We start from the raw sequence: 24771 nt of genomic DNA, 5'->3' as shown, positions 1-24771 counted from the left end.
GGAGGCAGAGGCAGGTAGATTTCTGAGTTCCAGGACAGTCAGGGCTAAACAGAGAAACCCTGTCTCGAAAAACAAAAAAAAACCAAAAAACAAAAAAATTAGAAACATAAAACTATACTATCTTTTCAAAATAAATTTAAAGGTCTTATCCTATACTTTCCACTTTTCTAAAGTCTTTCAAAGTAATTTAATAGCAACACAGAGTAAGGATAGTAAACGTCCAGTTAAGATGTTAAAAGCAAACAGTGCAGTTGAATTGAAGAGGCCGAGTTATCATCAGATCAACCTTCAGCCAGGGATGCACACGGATGCGCTGCGGACTGTGCTGTGTGGCAGGAATATAAAGGGTCTTCTTTCAATAAGGCATAGAAGGACGTCAAAGACATGAACTGTGCATGAACTCTCTCTCCTCCCTGTGTAAGGCCAGAGCACAAGCCCAGTGAGCAGACCCAGGAAGTAAAGACTGGCCTGGCTCTCATACAAAGGCCAACACACCAGGCAGCGTTCTTAAGAGTTCAAGTCCCATGAGCTCAGCACTGTTGCTCCCATTTTCAAAAACAAATAAAACAAAAACCAACAAGAACAAAACCAAACCAGCTTTCATGCCCTCCAGCCAATGCCAGCATTAAGTTAAGACGTCAGAGACTATACTAAGGCAAACATGATTTTATCAGGGAAAGCAACCAAGCCCGAGAGCAGCTGCTAATATCTTAGTGCAGGTTCACTTAGCACAGCAGGAGTCAGAAAGGGGAAGGGGGCGGGGGCAGGAGACTGCAGGAGCAATTGCAGGCAGAAAGAGGTAGAAGCACAAGATGGCCCGAGACCTCGCAGAAGAAGGATGAGCCTAGCGCTTCGATGGCTGATGACATCAGTTGTGAAGAGTAAGACATGAGAATGTAAAACATGAGCCTTGAAGATTTCACTTTCCCACATTCCTCTTATGTCACATGTATAGTGTGATCAAATTAGAAATTCAACGAGGCATGTTTACAGCAAAGACAAAATAATAAGACAAGGTAGTTCATTCACTTGTGGCTTCATCGTCTTGTTTGTTAACACAGAATTGCCTGGTCTAGCCCTCAATTCCCAGGCCTCAGCCTTCTGAGTATGTGGACTACAGGTATGTAACACTAAGCCTAGTTAAATACAGAATGGAGCTGTTATGAAAAGCAGTCACTATTCTAAAGGTAAACTTTTCATGTATGAGTCACATGTTGTCCAGCCAACAGAGTTCAGAAGTACAGGAAAGGATGGGCTTATCCATCAGCAAGTATCAGGGACTAAAACATCCCAGGCCTTGATTAGACTGTGCAGAGGCTAGAAGCTTCCAGGACTATGCCTAGGTCAGTAGACAGAAGCAGTAAGCCTCGGAGGTGACGATTACACCAGATGATTAAAAGGTGCTTTTATAGAGCTTAATCACCTAAGAAGGAAGAAGGCTATGATTTAGACACAGAGATTCATTTTTTAAAATGCCAAAACATGCTGGGCGCGGTGGCGCACACCTTTAATCCCGGCACTCGGGAGGCAGAGGCAGGCGGATTTCTGAGTTCGAGGCCAGCCTGGTCTACAGAGTGAGCTCCAGGACAGCCAGGGCTATACAGAGAAACCCCGACTCGAAAAACCAAAAAAGCCAAAACACTAAGGTCTAGTATTAATCAGTTGTCAGATATCTAAGTGACTTCGGAGTTCTGAGAACCCCCAGATTGATCAAAGTGACCCAGGTACAACTTTAGACAGACAGAGAAAATTAGACTAGGGTCTAGAGAGTCTCTGCATTGATTGGTCAGTGTGCTTCCTACAAGGCTAAGGGGGGGTAGGCCTCCCAACTCATAAACACAACGGAGGCACCTGCCAAAAGCACAAAAGGGCCTGCCGCAAGCAGTCACTAAAACTACCCAGCAAGACACTCTCTGTACTTACTCCTGTGCAGAAAACCAAAACTGAATTTCAGTGGAGCTGGCCTTCAGGGACAGAATGCAATAACCGTCACACTCATGGATCAGTGTGCTCAACAGTCCTATTCCTAATTGCAAATGAGTCACCACTCTGGTGATTCCAAACATGTATGTCTGCTCCCAAGAAAACTGGTCATGATATCATGATTTTATAAAACTGAGGTTCTGAACTTGCAGTGTTATGTCTAGACCTAGTGATGACCGAGTTAGGGTAACGCCCCCTAGGAGGGCTCTCAGTTCAAGGCTCGCAGCTAGCTGGATTCTCAGACTAGGTAGCTGTCTATCCAAGCTCTCCGCATTACAGACAGATGTGGTCAGGGACAGATGCTTTTCCATATTCTTATAATTAACTAGTATTACAAATGATCATAATACAAATTACATACCAATTACCAAATACTACATCCTAGAACTATTCTAAAACTGAAGATAAACATTATTTGTTTCCCATGACAAGCTGGTGAGGTACTAACTTTATCCACTTTTATTTGACCTATTTATTACATTTTATTTATTTTATATTTATGTTTGGGGTGGGGCAAGCATGTGTCCCAGGGCATGTGTGGAAGTCAGAGGCAACGCTATCAGAGCCCAACTCTATCACATGGGTTCCAGAGACTGAAGTTAGATCATCAGGCTTGGTGGCAGCTGCCTTAAGTTGCTGCACCATCTTGTTGGTTCTGTAACCCCATTTTAAACATGAATAGGCTTAGAAAAAGTAAATAACTTTCTCCATAGTTACATTGCTGGTACATGGCTAAATAGTGTGGCAGATTTCAAGAACCGGATATGGTGGGTCCCAGAACTTAGAAGGCATCGGCAATTGGATCTCTGTGAATTCAAGGCCAGCCTGGTCTACAAAGTGAGATCCAGGACAGTCAGGGCTATGTAGGAAGATCCTGCCTTAAATAAAAATAAAAAGAAATCAAACTGAAAATCCCTGGTTATTAAGAAAATATAACTGAGCTGGGCAGTGGTGGTGTACGCCTTTGATCCCAGCCCTCGGGAGGCAGAGGCAGGTGGATTTCTGAGTTCGAGACCAGCCTGGTCTACAGAGTGAGTTCCAGAACAGGGCTATACAGAGGAACCCTGTCTCGAAAAACCAAAAAAAAAAAAAAAAAAGAAAAAAACTATACCTGAGAAAAGTTGTAGCAGCAGAGGATAGGGAGTCTGTTGTGTCTCATGCAAATGTCAGAAGCTACCCCCTAAAGTCTACCAGAACAACACAACAGGCATGCTATGTGTGTGTGGGAGGCAGGAGTTCTCAACTCTACACGTAGAACTGCAGGAACTAAGGAATGCTGGGAGCAGGAGAAATAGTCTTCCCCAGGGAAGAGCATGCCAACTGGCTATTCAGTACCAAATGGTCAATTCTGAAAACTGATATACAAGTAACATGCCTTCTTCTGGCTTCCTCAAGTGCCAGACACATACATGGTACACAGACATACATGCAGGCAAAACACCCATATACATAAAAGAATTAATAAACTCGTAAAAATTTAAAAAGCAATGTGATTATTAACTGTCAGAGTTGAATGTTAATACAAACATGCGTGGTTGACTTGCCATTTTCCTTTCTCTTCTGTACACAACGCATGCACTCCCCACTGTACTGCCATCCATACAAGATGCTTGCCAGAACTAAGACAGGAACTGCTTTATAGCTACTAAAGACTTAATGCTAGCAGAAACAGAGACATTACATAGTCCAAGCGATCAGCAACTGTTTCTAGTTGGCTTGTGTTTTTCTCCTTAAATGATCAGAACTCCTTACACATTCTGTATACAAACACATGCCAAACAGAGATATTACCACAGCTTTTCCTGTGGCTTGTCTTTTCTCTCAAGTGCCTTTTTTTTTTTTTAAAGATTTATTTATTTATTATATGTAAGTACACTGTAGCTGTCTTCAGACATCCCAGAAGAGGGCATCAGATCTCATTACGGATGGTTGTGAGCCATCATATGGTTGCTGGGATTTGAACTCATGACCTTCGGAAGAGCAGTCGGCACTCTTAACCACTGAGCCATCTCTCCAGCCCTCAAGTGCCTTTTCATACATGCGATTTATGGTTGATCTCCTCACATGGTGTATTTTATAAAATCACATTTTGCCCACCCCTCTTGTTTCTTCTATATCTTCCCTAGGCTGTTGACATCTGTCAAGCTTTTGGTCTGTGTGTGTCTTCTACTGGCCCACTGGCCTTGCCCTCTCCCATTGCTAAGCTGCTCTGATCAGGCAAGAGACAAGTGTGCTCTCTCTACCAACTCTTTTTCAAAGTAATTCTGACTACTTCTGTCTCCATAACTATGAAATTTACAATGAGCTCATATGATGCTGCCAAAAAATATTTCCTTGAAAGTTCAACTGCACTTGAGTGTGGTGGTTCATACCTTAATCCCAATACCCGAACAGCTCCAACAGCTTGGTCTGCAGAATTAGTCTGTCTTTAAAAGGGGTGTGGAAGGGGAGGGGAAGGGAGGGGAAGAGAAGAGAGGAGAGGACCTGGGAGATGCCTCAGTTGACAAAGCACTTTCTATGCAAGCCTGCTTGTAACCCTCGGCCTCCAGAGGTGGGCAAACTGGCCAGCTAGACTAGTGACCTTCGGTTCAGTGAGATACCCTATCTCACAAACTGGAAAGTGATTAAGGAAACCACCCAGCGTCATCTTCAGCTGTCTTCTGGCCTCCACATGTAAATGTACACAGACACACACGAACAAGCAAAAATCCGAAGAGACAGCTAAGCAGTTAAGCGCAGGTACTACTCTTGCAGAAGACCTAGTTTGATTCTTAACCACTAAGCCATCTTTCCAGCCCATTTTTTTAAAGATTCATTTATATGAGGACACTGTAGCTGTCTTCAGACACACCTAATGGTACTGGCGGACTGAACAGCTTTTTAAAAAGGTTTATTTACTGGGCTGGTGAGATGGCTCAGTAGGTAAGAGCACCCAACTGCTCTTCCGTCTGGAGTTCAAATCCCAGCAACCACATGGTGGCTCATAACCATCTATAACAAGATCTGAAGAAAGCTACAGTGTACTTATATATAATAAGTAAATAAATAAATCTTTCTAAAAAAAGGTTTATTTATTTATTTTATGTATATGAGTACACTCTTGCTGCCTCTGGAACACCAGAAGAGGGCATTGGTTCCCATTACAGATGGTTGTGAGCCACCGTGTGGTTGCTGGGAATTGAACTCAGGACCTCTGGAAGAGCAGTCAGTGCTCTTAACCTCTGAGCCATCTCTCCAGCCTGGTTTGATTCTTTCTTTTTTTTTTTTTTTTTTTTTTTTTTTGGTTTTTCGAGACAGGGTTTCTCTGTGTAGCCCTGGCTGTCCTAGAACTCACTCTGTAGACCAGACTGGCCTCAAACTCAGAAATCNGCCTGCCTCTGCCTCCNAANTGCTGGGATTAAAGGCGTGCACCACCACTGCCCAGCTTCCTGGTTTGATTTTTAACACATACTTCAAGGGGATCTGTTGCAGTAAGTCTCCTCCCAAATATGCCCCGGCAATGAAAACACAACACAGTTAATATGATTACATTCTATGCGCCTACATTGGGCAGATCTACCGCTATACTACCATCTTCCACACCTTATGAGACCCCCTTAGAGCTTGCAGTTTCTCCAGGCCATGTGCTTCTGCTCCGCTTTTCTCCTTCTTCCTCCTCCTCTGAGTCCTCTCCCTCTTCCATTTTCTCCTTCTTCTCTCCCTCTCACCTTCTGCTCCACCTTCCCTTTTATCTGCCCAATCATCAGCTCTCCTTTATTTTACAAATCAATGTGGGAAGCAGGTTTACAGGAAATCACCTAAGTGCTGACTCACAACCACTCACAGGAGAATGGAATTAACATCAAATATAATTAGTCCCAGGGCTATCCACAAGAGGGATCACACCTACCTGTAACTCTAGCTCTATGTGATCCAACCCCTTCTTGCCTCCAAGAGCATTTGTATGCACATGTACACACACCTCCATACAGACACATACACACAATTAAGAAAAAAAAGGCAGAGTAGTGGTGGTGTAATTTCAGCACTTGGGAGGCAGAGGTAGGAGGATCTCTGTGAGTTCAAGGCCAGCCTGATCTACAGAGCAAGTTCCAGGACAGCCAGGGCTGTATGAGACCCTGGACAGGGAGGGGAAAAACTGACAGCAGAAATGGGGAGATGATCGTGAAGAGGAAAGGTAATGGCTGTTCCTGGGTAAGGACAGCATTCTCATCCTGACTTGTCACTGAGTTCAGTGGAGTCTTTGCCCAGGTAATCCTCAGTTTATAGAACCCGGCTTGCTATGGGCACTTCACAGACAGGGAATGGATGGATGGATGGATGGATAGATGGATGGATGAGTCGATGGGAGGATAACAAGCCCCACTTAGCATGCAAGGGAGGCTCTAGTCAACTGAGAAGAGTGCTCATGCCATTACCATCACCATTTCAAGAGTCTGGAGGCATATTTGTCATGAAAGACACTTGATCACAATTTTGGTTTGCTGGCTTCCTGGAGATAGAAAATGGGAAGCACTGAAAGCAAATACAACTGTTGTTTAAGAACTAGAGCTGACCTTAGGACAGCCAGCCAACCCAGCTCTGGACTGTGTCATGCCAAGAGTTCCTCCAGCATCGCCTTCATGAAGAAGGTGGTTGGCTGGAGGATGAGCTCAGCACAGGGAGGTTTCCTAGGCAGCAGTTCTCTTGGAGAACACTAGAAGTCTTTACAAGATAGCATTCGAGGCCCTAAAACAAGGCATGTTGACCGGTAAACATGGAGTCTGTCCTATTTAAAACTAACTGAAATGTCCATTACCTAGCCTTCCTTCCCCTTTCTGCACCACACGTCCATCAGCTCAGCCTCATCCACCCAAACACCCTCTTCCATTAAAACCTGCTTCCAAGACCAATGGACTTAGGACCAGCACCAAGTTCAGGGGCACATGCTTACTGAGCTGGCCACCTATGGCATTTACAGGTTGCCTGCTCACTTGTCTACTGAAGACGGGTACTTCCAATTCATAAACATGTCTTTTCTCAGTAGGAAGGCGAATGATTCTGAGGCAACTGTCATTTCCTCTGTCTCCAATGCTATGCAAATTGCCTTAAATATGAAAGGCAGCCATGTGTGGATGTATGCATATAATCCTAGCACTCGGGAGACAGAGAATTGCCAACCTGTTCTACATACGAAAGACTCTGCCTTGAAACAAACAAACAAACTTCTTTAAAAAGCAATAGGGGGAGTGCTGTTAGCAAAGTAGAGTGGGCAGCTAGATGTCCTAGAAAAAGTGGGGACTATGCCCTCCCCCCCACACTGCATTTCCAGGAACAACAGAATGCCTAGTCAGTATTCAAAGTATATCCTAAAAGAAAGAAGACCAGGGGCTGTGGAGGCCCTTAGAAGGGGATAGTCTGAGCAAGGCCAGGGATCAGGAGGGGGTTTAATTTATTAACAACGTATTCACTGGAATACCCCTGGGAAAACCCTAAAGAAAAGCTAGAAGCAACAACACCTAGGCCATTTTTAAAACAAAAAAGACGGGCTGGAGAGATGACTCAACGGGTCAGAGTATTTGCTGTGATTTTAGAGGACACGAGCTCTATTCATAGCACTGACAGGCTCACAGCCATCTATAACTCCAGTTCCAAATGATCCAGTAATCTTGTTTAGCTTCCAAGGATGCCAGACACACATGAAGTTCACATATATACAAGCAGGCAACTCATGTATACCATGAAATAATAATTTAAAAAAATAAAGAAAACCAAAAAGAATGTGCTCACACAGGGTAGGAATCTCCCCAGCAAGTCTCATGTCCATCCATGTCCCCACCCTAGCACAACAGAGGGCAGAAGAACCAGAGGAAACCCTCTCCCTCACACGGAGTCTTCGCCTCTGGACAGAGAGAAGTGGACTGCACCTCTAACATGTGCGGGAAACTTAGTGGAGGGACTGGACAGACAGTGCTGGACTTCGGAAGTCACTGGAAACAAAAAGCAGCAAGCTAGCCATGGTGTTCCTCAGCGGATGTCAGGGACAGTGAGGGATCATTAAAAAAAAAAAAAATTAAAAATTAAAAAATAAGGAAGCCAAAAAGTTTTTTAAAAATGTGTATGCCCCCATGTGCACAGGTAACATCAGGTGTATCCCTCTATTGCTTATCCACCTTATTTTTGAGACAAGGCGTCTCAGTAAACCTGGAGTTTATCAGTTGGCTATGCTGGCTGCCCATTGGGCTCTGGGGACCATGTCTCTTGCCTAACAAGTGTCAGGGCTACAGATAACCACCGCCACACCCAGTTTCATTTAGTGTGTGTGTGTGTGTGTGTGTGTGTGTGTGTTCTGGCATGCATGTGTGCCATAGCAACCATGTGGAGGTCAGAGGACAACTTGTGAGAATCACTTCTCCTCCCATCATGCAGCTGCATGTATCAGAATCAGCTCATTATCCAGGCAGCAAGAGCCTTCACCCACAGAGGCATCTTGCCAGCCCATGCCTGGCTGTTATGTGGGTGCCAAGGCTCCAAACTCAGGTCCTCAGGCTTACACAGGTGGACTGAGCCACCTCCTCAACTGTCAAAAACAGTTTTTTTAAAAAAATACTTGGGGCTGGAGAGATGGCTCAGTGGTTAAGAGCACTGACTGCTCTTCTGGAGATCCTGAGTTCAAATCCCAGCAACCACATGGTGGCTCACAATCATCCGTAATGAGATCTGACTCCCTCTTCTGGAGTGTCTGAAGACAGCTACAGTGTACTTACATATAATAAATAAATAAATCTTTAAAAAAAATACTTATGTGTGTGTGTGTGTTATGTGTGTGAAGGCCTGCATTTATGCATATGTATCCTATGTGTATTTTCAGGCCCTCAAGCAATTTTTAAACATTTCTGTTTTGAAAATTTTATTATTTTTATTTCTATCTTCATGTTATGTGTCTGTGTCTCTGCCATGTATGTGAGGGTGCCCAGAGGCCAGAAGAGGGTAAGGACTCTTTGTAAATGAAGTTACAGGCAGTTATGAGCCCCCCCCCCCCCGCCCCGTATGGGTGCCAGGGACTGAACTTGGTCCTCTAGAAGAGTAGAAATGCTCTTAACTACCGAGCCATCGTCCCAGCCAGTTCAAGAAGCTTAAAGCAGGAGTCACAGAAATATATTTGTAGTAATGTCCACAGTAGTAGTATGTATTGCTTTACTGCCAAGAAGTGAAAGCCAACAAAATACTGATACATAAATTATATACAATGAAATATTTATAAGAGAGAACTCTAAGCTAGGCATGGTGGCACACATGTGCCTTTAATCCCAGCACAGGCAGAGGCAGACTATCTTTGTGAGTTCAAGGGCAGCTCTCTGAAGAGAACAAAATGTTTTAAACTACACAAATAAGCCCAGGGCTGGGGAAGATGCCTCAGCCTGCAGAGTGCTTGCTGTATAAGCACACAGACCCACATTTGCTCCCCAGATGCACTGAAGTCCCAGCACTTCAGAGGAGGAGACAAGAGGACCCCTAAGGCTCACAGTCAGCCAGCCTGCTCAGTGAGCGCCATGCTGTGAGACACTGTCTCAACACCAAGGCAGACAGCAGACGGGCTGAAGGACTAGAGACACCCCTGGCACTCACATATGCATGCACACTTGCCTGTGACCTCTGAGTTTATTTAATCTAAAAAATGAAAAGCTGAATGGATAGGATCATGCTATCACTTCAGACAGAGTTCATCTGGCCCAAGGTTATTTATCCTAACTCCAATGGAATCTGAGCACACAAATTCAGATGAGTGAGCTAACCACTAGTCTTTAGAATAATAATTTAACTGACCAGAGTGAATCCTATCAGGTCTGTTCTTGGGAAACACTGTTTTTTTAAGAAAGAGATTTTATCTCCACAATTCTTTTTTTTTTTTTTAAAGATTTATTTATGTATTATATGTAAGTGCACTGTAGCTGTCTTCAGACACTCCAGATCTCATTACATTTGTTTTCACGGTGGAGAGAGTAGATTACAGTTTAGGGTGCGTTCATTCGTTTTTTGTGTGTTTGAGCATGTGCATGAGCACACACAACAGAGTGTGCATGTACTGACAGATCCCTCAAATCATAGGTCAAAGCATCTGAGAACAGCCCTGGTGGACAGACAGACAGAGCTGTTAGCACTTTGACATGGATGTGGCTGCTGGAATAGAGAACTACTATTATCTTGCTTTATGTGTGGATAAACAGGTATATTTATTATCATAGCTCACATTTTCATTATGTTAAATATAGAGTTGCTGCTTGACTCAGAAGAGTAACAAAGCCAGCTGATGAGATGGCTCAGGGTTAAAGGCTTGCTGACAAACTGAAACACCTAAGTTCAACCCCTGGGAGTCACGTGACAGGAGGAGCGCCTCAACTCCTGCAGTTGCCCTCTGACCTCACGAATCCATACACGTACACACCCACAAATTATAAAATAAATGGAAAAAAGCTGGGCGAGGTGACTCCTACTTCTCACTCCAGCACTCAGGAGGCAGAGGCAGACAAGTTTTGAGGCTAGCCTGTTTTATATAGTGAGTTTCAGGACAGTCAGAGTTACATAGTGAGGTCCTGTCTTGAAAAGAAAAAAAAACAACAAAAAACAAACAAACAAAGGCAGCAGCAGCCGCCGCAGCAGCAAGCTTTGAGCTCTGGCTCTGAGTCTCTAGAGCACAACTTTCCTGGAGAGCCTCCCAGGCAAGCTCTCTTTTTGTTTTTGTTTTGTTTTGTTTTGTTTTTTGAGACAGGGTTTCTCTGTGTAGCCCTGGCTGTCCTGGAACTCACTCTGTACTCTGTAGACCAGGCTGGCCTCGAACTCAGAAATCTCCCTGCCTCTGCCTCCCAAGTGCTGGGATTAAAGGCGTGTGCCACCACGCCCAGCGCAAGCTTCTTTTTTGTATACAATTATTTCCTCACTAAAATTACTTTTTAAATTTTTTTTATGTTTGTACAACAATAAAATATTAACGGAGAACATTTTAACAGTCACTAACAGGCACCAGTACAGCCATTAGGTCAAGCCAGGCTAGCTGGCCCGGGAGTAAGACTCTTTCCTGTCAGCTTTGTGTGACTGACAAGTGGTGTCTTCAGGCCTCAGTTTCCCCAGGAACCAGAGCCGTTTTGTGAGTGTACACGGAATCACTGCACTATTTAATGAGGTAACAGGTAAGAGATGCTTCAAGCAATGCCTGCCGCCAACAGAGCTCATGAAAAGTTATTTCATCAATTGATACTAGGCCTCCCTTCAGATCAGACGTCACTGTGAACAAACCTAGCCTAACTGGCTCCTGTATGGACCTTTGGGCAGACACAAACTCCCCTTGTTTCTGGTCAAATGATACAGGTAACAGAGAAAGTGTGTCTGGAAAAATAATTACTCTGGGTTGTGGCTAGTTCTCGTCAAATGAAACCCAACCACTTAATTCCACACAACCTACCATGCCATTGAGGTATGGCTTTAACTGTCTGCTTGTACAACCGGAGGCTTTGAGGACCTGCAGTACTGAGCTCAGACATGTCGGCAGCCACTTTCATGCCCTTTCTGAAAGTCTCTGCTTCACATGGCCAAGTAGCTGCTGGGTGAACAGGGAAAAAAAAAAAAAATCAGGCAGAGTTTGCCCAAGAAAGACTTTGAAGACACACTGAAATGTAACTTCAAAAAGGATAGCTCTACTGGGGACAGAATCACAGGAGCAGATTCACCTAGGGGGCCTACTTTCTTTCTGAACAAGATGGCAGGGGCGAGCTGTGCCAAGTGGGCAATGTGGGGCCAGTGGCTGTAAGTTTTAGGCTGGGATGTATAACTGGTGGGGATCTGTTGGCTGCATAGCAATTGCTGGTCAGTGACTGTCAAAGGATTACCTGCAAAGGATCAGATGTGACTCTCTACTTCTGCATTCTTCAACTTAATCTTATTGCTAAGGGGATAGGTGGCCACAGGGTATTTACCCAACTAACCAGCCCCATTTCCTGCTTCATTTCTTTTACTTTTGTAGTGACTCAGTGAGTTTCGTTAGGGTTGTTTGCAGGGTGAAGGGAATTTATTTGACTGCACCACTAAAAAAAAAGTATTCACCACCCATTAGTTTTCAATTTTTTTTATTATATTGCTTTCATTTTTAAAAAAAAATATTTTCTTTAAATTTAATTTATATGTATGTATGTTTTGCCTGCATGCATATTATGTATCTGTTGAATTCAGTGGAACTTGGGTTACAGATGGTTGTGAGCTACCGAATGGGTGCTGGGAATTGAGGCCGGGTTCTCTGCAAGAGCAGTAAGTAATGGGCTATCTCTCCAGCCCTACTGTGTTACTGTCTTTTGAGAACATTTTTTAATTGCTCCTGTAGGGTTCTAGTAATGAGTAAGACCAAGGAAGCATATTCTGCACAGCGTCTCACACACATGGAGTGCAGCCAGATCTGCTCAGAAGGTACAGAGTAGCAACCTGAGGGTGTCAAGACAGCAGGGTTTATAGTTCCAGCAAGCCAAGCCCCTGGTGTGGTCTCAAGGCAGTCAAACCCAGAACTGCACCAGGCTCAGTCATGTACCAGGCATGCCAAAGAGCTTTAGGCTGACACCTCTAGTGTGTGTGTGTGTGTGTGTGTGTGTGCGCTACACCATGTACAAGTCAGAGGACAGCTTGTAGGAGTCAGTTCTCCTTCCCCAGTGTGGGTTCTGGGTGATCAGACTCAGCCGACTCAGGTTGTTGGGCTTTGCAGCAAGCACTCATACTTGCTGAGCCATCTTGCTGCCCATACAGCTTCTGGTTCTGAAAGGGTCAGAAGAGGAGCGAGCTCTAGGACAGCCAGGGCTATACAGAGAAACTATCTCAAAATTAATTAATTAATAATTAATTAAAATTTAAAAATCAAACATAAAATATAATATTTGAAATCAGCTTAAAAAGAAAATGACCAATTGCATAGCAGTAAACCTTGTGACAACTGAAATCCATTCTCTAGAACATGTAACAGATGATGTAATTATCGGATGGTTCTCTAGAGCCTGTAGCAGATGATGTAATTATAGGATGGTTCTCTAGAACATGTAGCAGATGATGTAATTATAGGATGGTTCTCTAGAACATGTAGCAGATGATGTAACTATAGGATGGCTATCTAGAACATGTAGCATATGATGTAATTATAAGATATTCAGACAAATGTCAAAAAGACATGTCAGATGTTCATCTTCACCCAAGCATAAAATTCACACCTATTAAAATTCCCCACTTCTAGTTAGGTATGTTAACCCCAGCCTTTAATCCCAGCAGAGGCAGGTGGATCTCGGGCAAGTCTGAGCTCAGCCCTTTCTATATATCTCTGTCCAGAACAGCCAGAGCTACACAATAGAGACTCTATCAAAAAAAAAAACAAAAACAACAAAACAAAACAAAACAAAAAACGCACTTGTGGTTGCTTTCTTCCATCTCCCAAGTGGGACTGAGGCATCCTCACTTGGGCACCTCAGCTTGTTGACCTTTTTGAGTTCTGTGGATTGTATCTTGAGTATTCTGGAAGAAAGCAATCACAAGTGCGGAGGGAGGAAGGGATCTGGGAGGGAAAGTGGATGGGGTGGGGTGGGGTGGGGTGGGGTGGGGTGGGGTGGGGGGGGGGGATAAAATATGAAGTGTAAAAAATAAAAAATAAATAAAAAACAAAAACAAAATAAAACAAACTAATAAAAAAGCAATTCCGTCTCCCCTTAATTCAATCAATTCTTGTATACTGTTTCCAGCACTGGTTCACCTGACTGAACACCAGTCAGCATCAAGGGATAAAATTCACTCACATATGTTCTTTCTCCTTTCATTTTCACTCTCCCTCTCCTCTGTCCCCCTCCATCCCTTTATTGTGCTAAGATTAACCACTGACCCTGTATACTAAACAAGACTCTGCTACTGAGCCACCTCTCCAGCCCCCTGCCATTCTCTTAAAACCCTTGTTTATGTCATAATCAGATGGAAATCAGAGGAATAGGTACCTTTTCCCCAGAAAACTGTAGCTTGTGTCAAATTCACAACATACCCAACCAGGACAGAGACCTTCCAAAGGAGCTCTCTCCCAATCCCTGCTCCTGAGAGCTGAGTTTTGAGTACTCAAGTCTGTCCTGTCTGTCTCTGTCTCTGTCTCTCTCTCCTCCCCCCCTTCCCTCCCCCCCCGTCCCCCCCCCCCACACACCTCTGCTTTTCTAAGACAGTTTCTCTGTTTAACAGCTCTGGATGTCCTGGAACTCACTTTGGATACAAGCCTGGCTCTGAATTCACAAAAATCCACCTGCCTCTGCCTCCCAAATGCTGAGATTAAGGGAGTGCACCATCATGCCTGGTGTGACTATGTCTGCTTAAGCAGAAGCCAGCTGGGCATTCCGGTTCTTAGAACTGTAAGCACAGCTAAGAGTGAGTCAGCTGACAGAGAGCAGTTAGGAGTCGATAGCAGCCATTTTAGTTCTCTGATTAAAAAGCATCTCAAAATCAAAGAAAGGGAGGCCAAATGTCAGGTTAAAAAAAAAAAAAAAAGCTTCTGTTAAAGTGATTTTAAGGTTAAAATAACCACTAAAGTCTGTAGTCATTCCCATTTTGAATGTCAGCTTCTTTTTCCATTAGTATTCTACTGATATTCTTGACTGTCTGTGCTTAGAAATGGCTGGAGCTGGTGAATACCAGCTAGACATCTAGCTGATGAGCAGGAGTCTGATGGCTGCATTAGTTAACCTTCAAATCATTAGTAAGTGACCCAATCTAATGAACCAAGTAATCTCTTTCTATATAAAAGTCTCTTTAAGGAAATTACAGGGTCTTGGGAGCAACTCACCATGCAAAGAAAATCCCATACATGCAAGTACATTTTTCTTCAAATAATAAAAAGCAGTAGAATAAGTTGAAAACTGGTATTTTATCTCCTTTAAATATCTTGGCAAAACTGGCCCTAATTTTGAAAACAAATGAGATCAAATCAGATAGAGAAAATCTTGGCAGACTCATCTCTATTGCTGTACTGGGGGGTGAGAGAGTGGCATGTCCATTAGAATACTAAACTTGCAAGTCATTTGTTATCCTTTAAAAATAATTAAAAAAATGTCAAGCCACGCTATCCTCCAAGCACCAGGAAATGAGAGACCAGTAACTCAGTGTGTAAGAGTCACAAGTTCACAGTAATAGCCAGGCACAGTAGTATACAACTACAGAGGACTAGGAGCTCAAGGCCAGCCTAGGACACATAATGAGACACTGCGTGAGCCCACACACACACACATGCACACACACACACAGTTAACTCAGATTCCCCTGGGAAGGGGGCTATGTCTGGGGCAACAAACTTCACGGCCAGAAACGACAAGGGCTCTAGCAAGGTTTTTTCTCTCATTTTGTTTACTGCCTTGTTTCCAGCCCCTCCCACATAATAACATATACGGCTGCAATACAGTAGGTGCTCAGATAAGTTCAGAAAATAAAAACCATCTGGGAAGTGCTTTCTGAAGCTAGGAACACGCCACACAAGGAACAGGGCTCCTGCCTCTGTCCCACACTGGGCTTACAGCACTGAAGAGTAGCCTCTACTTTTTCTACAAATCTTTTTAATGTCCAAGATTAATTATGGAAGAGACAGGTTCTTCTATCTACTTCTGCATCCAGTCAGTTTCATAGTTAGGAGCCTTGTGAGAACTCACTTCTTGCCCAGGAATGAATAAGGATGGAAGAACAATGTTCCAATATTGTTATTAAAATAATGCCAACCCCATCAACCCCTGAAAGTCTGAGCGCTTCCCGGAACCCCTGTAAGACACAGCTAAATGTGTTTAGGAAAGATTCTCAAACAATAACGGACATTGGGAATGAGAAAAGAGAAATGAACCCATCACTGTGCACTGCCACTGAAACCAACTGTCCCAAAGTAGGCCTGTATTGAAGCTCAGTTTCAACCACTAGACCAGCGGTTCTCAACTTAGGGGCGACCGATAGAAAACATAGATATTCACATTACAACTCATGACAGTAGCAAAATCACAGTTATGAAGTAGCAATGAAAATAATGTTATGGATGGGGATCACCACACCATGAGGAACTGGATTAAAGGGTTGCAGCCTTAGGAAGGTTGAGAACCACTGCCCTTGACAAAGAAGGCTACCCATATAAATGCCGCATAAACTTCTAAACCCTGACAGGGACCTAGCACTCATGGAGAGTTTGGGTTAGCTACAATATTTGAGTTCTGGACAATAAACATTTATGGACTTTTGGAATTTTATTTGAATACCACAGGGCTCAAGTGAACAAGACCCCCATGGTGAGCCTTTATCACAGCAGCTGGCAGTGTTCAAAGAAAAGGGGGTGGCTAATCACTCTTGACAGGCGATGGCAAGCACAGTCTCTCCATCAATAAACGCCAAGCTACCCAAGACTTTATCCAAGTTCAGAGCATCACTGAGACACAGGTCATGGTTACTCCCTCCCCTGACAGGACTAATAAGGTTTCCCACAGTAAGGTTCTTCCTTACCCATTAAACAAGCTGCTCCCATGGTCTTCCATATTCTTACATAATCACTTGCTGGGTTTCCTCTTCTCTGTTACCTACAAGGGGAAACAACCTGTGAGCAAGGGCTGATACACAGCAAGAAAAAAAAGCAATTTTTATAAAATGTATAGTTTTAGAAAAGTATTATTATATTACAACAACAGTGAAATTCCTACAACTTTCCACCTTTCAAAACATGGTAAACAATATGACCCATGTTTCAGCTAAGAGCAGCCAAGGATTCAGTCATTTACCAGGAAAATGGGCCATAAATGCAAGCATTAAAGGTTTTCTTCTGGGAGAGAAAAAGCATTTCTATTAAGATCACACACTGTCTTTGTATATAATGTGAAGCAGTCAGAACTGAAAAATTATGCTAACAAAAATACTCTAGTACCAAAAGCTAAACTTAAGTTATGTACAAGCGCACGATGGTTTGGAGAGGGTGAGAGATGGCTCCTTTGTATTAACTGTTTTTTGTTTTTTTTTTTTTAAACTTATATGGAAGCAGAGAGTATCTTTAAAAGTAACATATTTGATACACAAGGATGTTATATTAAGCAAAGATAGAGTTTATAGTTTAATAGATTACACATGTAATCAGTTTTTAGATTTCTGACACTTTAATATTTGGGATTTAATAAAATTTGATTGGTATGTTAGGTCCTATGTAACAGGATGGCAAATTCTCTGTTTTATCAGTCTACCGGTGAATACAAAATTCCTCTTGAGGGAAACTTTCTTTTTGAAAATATGCACCCTTGATATGGGGCCCCACCTCTAAGGTCCAGTCTCCTTGGAGTGGGCGGTTCCTTGAAGAATGGCTGTCAAGATCTCAGAATGGTTGTCGGGAAAGGGAAATTGCTCTGCATTCTACAGGGGGAAGAATTTGTTGTTTTACCGCTAAAAGGGACTGGGAGAAGAATGTTGAGAGGACAGAGAAGAAAAGAAGAGCCCTACAATAGGGCAGAGCTGGGATTGGGTGGGGATGAAGTGCTCAGGCCAAGGGCAGCCGAAAGTTGTCTGCATTAATGCAAAGCTAGGCTCTTTCCACTTCTATTTTGCTCCCTTTCTTTGGTTAGGTATACAAATCCACAATGCCGTGTGTGAATAGAGCCTTTCTGAAAATCAGACACACCAAGGTTCACATCTGAGTGCACTTGGTGCAAATCAGTACTAGAGGGCAAGAAAAGTCTGGGCCCACAAGGCAGAAGAGTTGCAGGACTGAGACACTCACAAAAGCTTTATAGGAAGAGCTTAATTCACTATATATTATAGGTTGCAGGTCTGAGACACTTGCTCAGACACACTACGTTGACACTGTATGGATGGAGCCTCAAATTCAAACAGTATCCCTCTCTCTCACCCAAACACTTTGACTTCCAAAGTAAAAGTAAAATCCCTCAAAGCTACAGTTAAAACCAAGGAATTTAAATTTAATTTTAGATGTCTCCTCTCTCCAGCTAACTACATAAATCACCTCTATACTCAATAACTGTAAGATATGTAACCACATGGAATTTATGTTTAACGTACTATATTTGATCTTAGTCAGAAGACCATACTGGGTGTGGTGGCACATGCTTCTGATCCCAATGCTTTAGAAGCTGAGTTGGAGGCCAGCCTGGTCTGTGGTGCTGAGTAAAGAATCAAATGCAGGGCTTCCCCCAGCAGGCAAGCACTCTATCAATAACGCTGTATTCCCAGCCTACAACCTTAACTTTCCATCAGAGAAACTGAGGTTGTAGCTCAGGAATAAAGTGCTTGCCTAGCTCAAGGCCCTCAGTTCAAATCCCAGTCCCACAAATCTCAAACGAGATGTGACCCTGTATTCCATTATATCCAAGAAGACACTAGAAAGATCTGCTCATTTATAAGGGTTGGCACAGATCATGGAAGTAGAAAAGCCTTAGATTTAGAACCAGGGAGCTTGGGTGTATGGCCCAGGTTATCCACTTATGAGCTGGGAGACCCTGGGCAACTCACCTCTGACTTGGGACCCCTAAACTTCCTCCCCTATAACATCAGCTGTACCAAAGATGCTGCCCAAATCAATAAGAAAATGTGTGTACATGCATTACAAATAAGCACATAGGAGATATTATTCTGGTAAGAGGAGACTCTGGTATTTAAACATTCCAGGAGCTTTGAGCAAGCTGGGATCACAGAGCCAGGTCATCCAGGCAGAATTAAAAGAATTCTGAAATATGTTTGGCATTTGGTTCTTTATTTTACTTAAATAATTCCTAGTTTTAACCACCAAGCTTCATAGGGACTAAAGGATATAATTAGATGAGAATTCTAGACTGAGAATTCCTTCGTACTAATAAAATAAAATAAAATAAGCTTATTGTGATCCTCCTGTTCTCAAAACAATCCCAAACCCCACCTATGCTGAGCAGCAGCAGAGGCAGCCATGGCCATGACCTATCATGCACCAGAGCTCCCATTTCATCACTTTGGAATTTTCATCCTACCTTTTATGCCTCTACATATAATATATACTGTTAACTGGAAGAGTCTAACCTTCCAACATATAGTCACAGTAATTTCAAAACAGTAATTCTATCATCAAGGACTCCTTAGAAATACTAGAAAATGGTATGGAAAATGGTTCAACAGTTAAGAGCACACAGGCTCTTCCAAAGGACCTGGGCACCCATGTCAGGAAGTTCACAACTGCCTGTAACTTCAGCTACTAGTCCCCCCCCCCCAATAAATAAAAAAATAAATTTTAAAAGTTTAAAGAAGGAAGACAGACAGGCTAAATGATGGGCTAGCGATGACCCTGTGGTTCCAAGCAAAGGCTGTTCTTGCAGAGGACCCAGGTTTGGTTCTCACTGTCAGGTGGCTCACAAGTACTGATAACTCTAGCACCAAGGAGCCCTCTTCTGGAAGCTGTAGGCATTACATTCATATAGCCCTACCTAGACAGACAGACAGACATACACACATACACATATTAAATTTAAAAAAAAAAAAAAAAAACAACGCTAGACAACAGGTTTACAAGCACAGAGATGCAACTTTAACAGGGAGGGGACATGTGGGGATGTCCACTGCACTCCTGCAAAACATCACTGTGCTGAGGTGTTTCAAACACATTTGCCTATTCAGGACTCAAAATGAGATAGGTGTTAGTGGTATTTTACAGAACAACACAGGGTCAGACAACTAGCCCACACACGGCCAAGGAAAGAGAGGCACCCAGGGCCAAGTGCTTTACTGGAGCATTCCAGTAACCAAGGAACACAGTTTACAGTCTTATGTCTATGGTTTGCAATTACTGAAATAGGAACCTATCCCTTTTCACAAAGCACTTTCAGAACCGACCAAGCAGGGAAGAGTAGTAGTAGAAAAGCCCCTTTAATGCTTCATTTAAGCTCTTTAAAATCTAAACATGGAGCCCAGTGTGGTGGCTCAGCACTCAGGAAGCTGGGCCAGAAGAAATGTTTTCACTTCGTGGCCAACCCTAACTACATCGTCCTAGAGCCACCCTGAGCTACAGAAAACCAAAAGAAAAAAAAAATCTTTAAATGTAAAGCAAAGATTTTCTCAGATTTAAAATTTACCAAAATAAACCAGGTGATGGTGACACATGCCTTTAATCCCAGCACTCAGGAATCCGAGGCAGGCGGATCTCTTGAGTCTGAGGCTACAGAGTGAGTTCTAGGTCAGCTAGGGCTACACAGAGAAATCCTGTCTTGTAATTAATAAATAAATAAATAAATAAATAAATAAATAAATAAATTCACCAAGATAGAACTATACCCCAACAAGGAAGAAAAATAGGACTTAAATTTCACAAAATAGCTAATGTATAGACCATTTGGTGACATAAGCAATGGATGGATTGATCAGGAGTAGATCCCTGGCCTAGCATACCTGAGGCCCTAGTTTTAATCCTAGCACACGGAGTGGTAGCCAGAGGCTGTTTCAGATAATATTACCCAGTCACAGAAAGGAACACTTGAGATTCTGTGTAGCCCTGGATAGAAAAGTAAACGTTGGTAAGCTGTATCATCTGTATGCCATGGAGAAAGAGACGGGGGATATCTGTGAGTTCTAGTCTGGCCTGGTCTATAGTCAAGTTCTTGGTCAACCAGGGTTGCAACCTGAGCTTTAAAAAAAAAAAAAGTAAAATGACAGAAAAGCAAAGTGGATGGAGCTAAAACACATGAGATTGGATTACCAATGAGGAGGAGGACAGCAGGCAGAACTGAAGGATGGTAAAAACTTCTACCCCTAGGTTTCTACTCTGATGCCTAGTAGCCCTGATAGAGGCTGGGAGGTTTACGCTCCAGGAAGATGACCACAGAGACTCTGGGTTTAGACATACCAAGGTCAGCATAGGAATGACAAAAGGCAGGGGTGAGGTGTTCTAGACAGTCAGGGCTATACAGAGAAACCGTGTTTCTAACAAACAAAACACACGAAAAGAAAAGAAAAAAAGGAAAAAACCAATTATGTTTAGTCTTTCATGCTCATGTGTGGAGAGACTTTATAAAAAAAAAAAGGTCTGGAGAGATGGCTCAGCAGCTATGGTGTACATGCAGATAAAGCATTCATATACATAAAATAAATAAATAATAAACAATTTTTTTGGCTTTTTCTGTGTAGCCTTGGCTGTCCTGGAACTCACTCTGTAGACTAGGCTGGCCTTGAACTCAGAAATCTGCCTGCCTCTGCCTCCCAAGTGCTAGGATTAAAGGCGTGCGCCACTACCTCCCGGCATAAATAAATCTTTTAAGAGAAAAAAAAAGGGGGGGGGGAAACTGGTGACATGGCTCAGTAGGTAAGAGCACCCGACTTACTGGTCTTCCGAAGGTCCTGAGTTCAAATCCCAGTGACCACATGGTGGCTCACAACCATCCGTAATGAGATCTGGCGCCCTCTTCTGGAGTGTCTGAAGACAGTTACAGTGTACTTACATATAATAAATAAATAAATCTTAAAAAAAAAAAGGTTCCAGTTCTTGCTAAATTACCTAAAAGTTAAAACAATGTCAAAATTACAACAGGGGATTAAGACTATTTCAGTGGCAGAGAACTGGCTTAGCATCATGTCCAAGGACCTAGACTTGGTCCCTAGCACCGGAAAGAGAAGGGAGGGAGGATGGAGATGAAGGAAAGGAATGAGGAAAGGCAGGAAGGGCTCCACATACATGAAATGTACCAGGAAAACCAATTCCATAATGTTAAAAGGAAGACATCCAGGAGACAACCTGGGAGTACTAAGACCAAGGAGCGCTATAAGGAAAACCTACTAAGGCTACAAGTGATGGGTCTGACTCATGAAGTTCATTTGTATTCAATAAAGAGCAACTCAGACAGAGTTAACAGACGATACTCTTATGGCTTAAAACCAACCAGGGAGTATGCAGATATTAGGTTTACACATTATTATAATCATATAATTTCTAGTTTCTATAGGAAACAAAGAGTATACAGAGGCAATTCACAGAAGGGAAGCAATTAACTGAAACAGGAAGAAATGTTCCAGTTCATTAGTGCCTTCCACAAGTTACACCGAGACATCGTTACTAAATGGCAAAAGGTAGAAATGTAAGTACTGGAGCAGTTGCAGAAATGCCATGCTTGTGGGGTGCAGTGTGATAGATCTACTTAGCTCTTAACAGCTCTTATGCCATCATGGTGATCCTGGGCCTGTTTCCCAGAAATTCTAAAATATGCTGGCATTGTGCACTGCAAGGTTGCTACTAGTACTACTGTTTACAGTAGCCTAGGTACCCATTGCTATGGGGATCTATGTATACCATGGAATACTATGCCACAGTTAAGATCAATTAGCTTAAGTCTGCATCCAGCATAAATAGATCTTCAAATAGTAAAACAAGTAAAAACCAGAGGTAAATGGCATTTCCTGGAGATTCTAAAGCCGAATTCTACAAGAGCAGGGTTGAACCAGATATTCTGTGACTAAAAATAAACACCTCCCATTACTAAATATTTTACAAAGATGCATCTAGAACTAAGAGCTTATATAAGACACACTAGAAAGGATTCTGTAAGGAAGGGATATGAGAAAGATGAACACACAGCTTTTGGCCACTGGAGTAAGAGTATCCAAACCAAGGAGTGTAAAAGTGCTTGTCCCCAAGCCTGATGACATGATTTTGGTCTCTATAATACATCGGTAAAAGAGAACCAAGTCCCACACACAATTATCCTCCAACCTACACACAAACATACACATACACACACACTAATAATAATAATAATAATAATAATGATGATGATGATAATAAACACTCTTAAGAGGGCCAGCTGGGTCTTAAAGGGCAGAGTGTGGTGACACATGCCTTTAGTCCCAGCACTGGGGAGGCAGAGACAGCTGGATTTCTGTGAGTTTCAAGCCAACCTGGTCTATATATGCGCTCCAAGACAGCTGGGACTACATAGTGAAACTCCATCTCAATAACCAAAACAAACAAAACCTCCTAAAACTTAAAACAATACCACTTTGAACTTACACATATATTGATTTATGCAATAAAACCCTCTCAATTGCCTCTTACATGTCAAGAGTTAAGTTTAAATAGAACTTTTTTTCTTATTTTTAATTTAAAAAGTATGTTTTCGGGGCTGGTGAGATAGCTCAGTGGGTAAGAGCACCCGATTGTTCTTCCAAAGGTCCAGAGTTCAAATCCCAGTCAACCACATGGTGGCTCATAACCATCGGTAACAAGATCTGACGCCCTCTTCTGGAGTATCTGAAGACAGCTACAGTGTACTTACGTATAATAAATAAATAAATAAATCTTAAAAAAAAAAAAAAAAAAAGTATTTTTTCGGGGCTGGAGAGGTGGCTCAGCTGGTTAAGACCACTGACTGCTCTTTGGAGGTCCTAGAGTTCATTTCCCAGCAACCACCTGGTGGCTTACAACCATCTGTGATGGGATCTGATGCCCTCTTCTGGTGTTATCTGGTGACAGCTACATATACTTGTATAAATAAATAAACCTTTAAAAAAATTATTTGAATGTATGAGTATTCTGTTTGCATGTATGTATATGCACTACATATGTGTCCATGGAAGTCAGAAAAGGGCATCAGATAACCTAGAACTGAAGTTACAGCTAGTTGTGAGTTGTCACATGGGTGTGAGGGACTGAACCCAGGTACTCTGGCAGAGTAGTGTAAGCTCTTAACCACTGAGCCATCTCTCCAGCCTCAGAGCTCATCATTCTTAAACCGGTGATCATGCCTAGAGCCTGAGGTATTCGAGGCAAGTGCTACACCCCACTAAGCTGTAGCCCTAACCCTTCAGGGCTTTTTTTTTTTTTTCTTTCATAAAATAGAAATATATTTTGAGAGCCAAATGTGGCTCATACTTTGACCACCAACACTACCTGAGACCTTAACTCTAAAACAAAACAAAAATAAAACCCAGAAATACTTAAAAAAAAAAAAAAGAATTAGAAGAAGAAGTAGAAAAGCAGCTTAAAGTTCTTTTTTTTTTTTTTTTTTTTTTTGGTTTCTCTGTATAGCCCTGGCTGTCCTGGAACTCACAGGACCAGGCTGGCCTCCAACTCAGAAATTTGCCTGCCTCTGCCTCCCGAGTGCTGGGATTAAAGGTGTGTGCCACCATGCCCAGCTAACGTTCTTTAAATAAGCTGGGCTGGAACACAAAAGCAAATCTAAAACTCTAGTGACTTCCACATCTCAGTCCACAGGGAAGATCCTCGCCCTCAGGAGTCCACTGAGAAAACAGTAACTTTTTGGAGACTCTGCCCCACCTCCCACACGCTCTAACTGCTCAGAAGCCTCAGCAGATTGCCCTGTTCTAAGAGGTTTCCCAGGCAGACTACTGGATACTATGTAGGTGTCACAGTTAATGTGCATATCACCACATGCTAACACTACCTGACTCACGGGAACAGGGAGGTAACTCCGTCAGTAAAGTGGTCACTGCACAAATGGGAAGCCCTCTGTTCCCCCTCACAAAGTAAGGAATGCTGGTAATGCCCTGTAATCTCAGCGGTAGGAAGGCAGAGACAGGAGGATCCCTGGGGCTCATTAGGGACCAGCCCTAGGTCCCCATGAGAAGCTCTGTCTTGAAAAGCAACACAGGGGGCTGGTGAGATGGCTCAGAGGGTAAGAGCACCCGACTGCTTTTCCGAAGGTCCTGAGTTCAAATCCCAACAACCACATGGTGGCTCATAACCATCTGTAACAAGATCTGACGCCCTCTTCTGGAATATCTGAAGACAGCTACAGTGTACTTACGTATAATAAATAAATAAAT

General features: G+C 42.8%; 1 protein-coding gene across 4 annotated transcripts in view; it reads right to left on the bottom strand.

Annotated features, from left to right (window-relative positions):
* Usp49 (ubiquitin specific peptidase 49) overlaps positions 1-24771 on the bottom strand; it is a 71297-nt gene that overhangs the window by 17657 nt on the left and 28869 nt on the right. For all 4 annotated transcript variants that reach the window (XM_029531279.1, XM_029531281.1, XM_029531280.1 and 1 more), the window contains one exon: positions 16486-16559. The gene's annotated coding sequence lies outside the window, so the exon portion shown is untranslated. The remainder of the gene's footprint in view (positions 1-16485; positions 16560-24771) is intronic.

This window comes from Mus pahari, chromosome 18 (genome assembly GCF_900095145.1).
Source record: "Mus pahari chromosome 18, PAHARI_EIJ_v1.1, whole genome shotgun sequence".
Classification (NCBI taxonomy): domain Eukaryota; kingdom Metazoa; phylum Chordata; class Mammalia; order Rodentia; family Muridae; genus Mus; species Mus pahari.
This window is presented reverse-complemented; position numbering and strand designations above follow the sequence as displayed.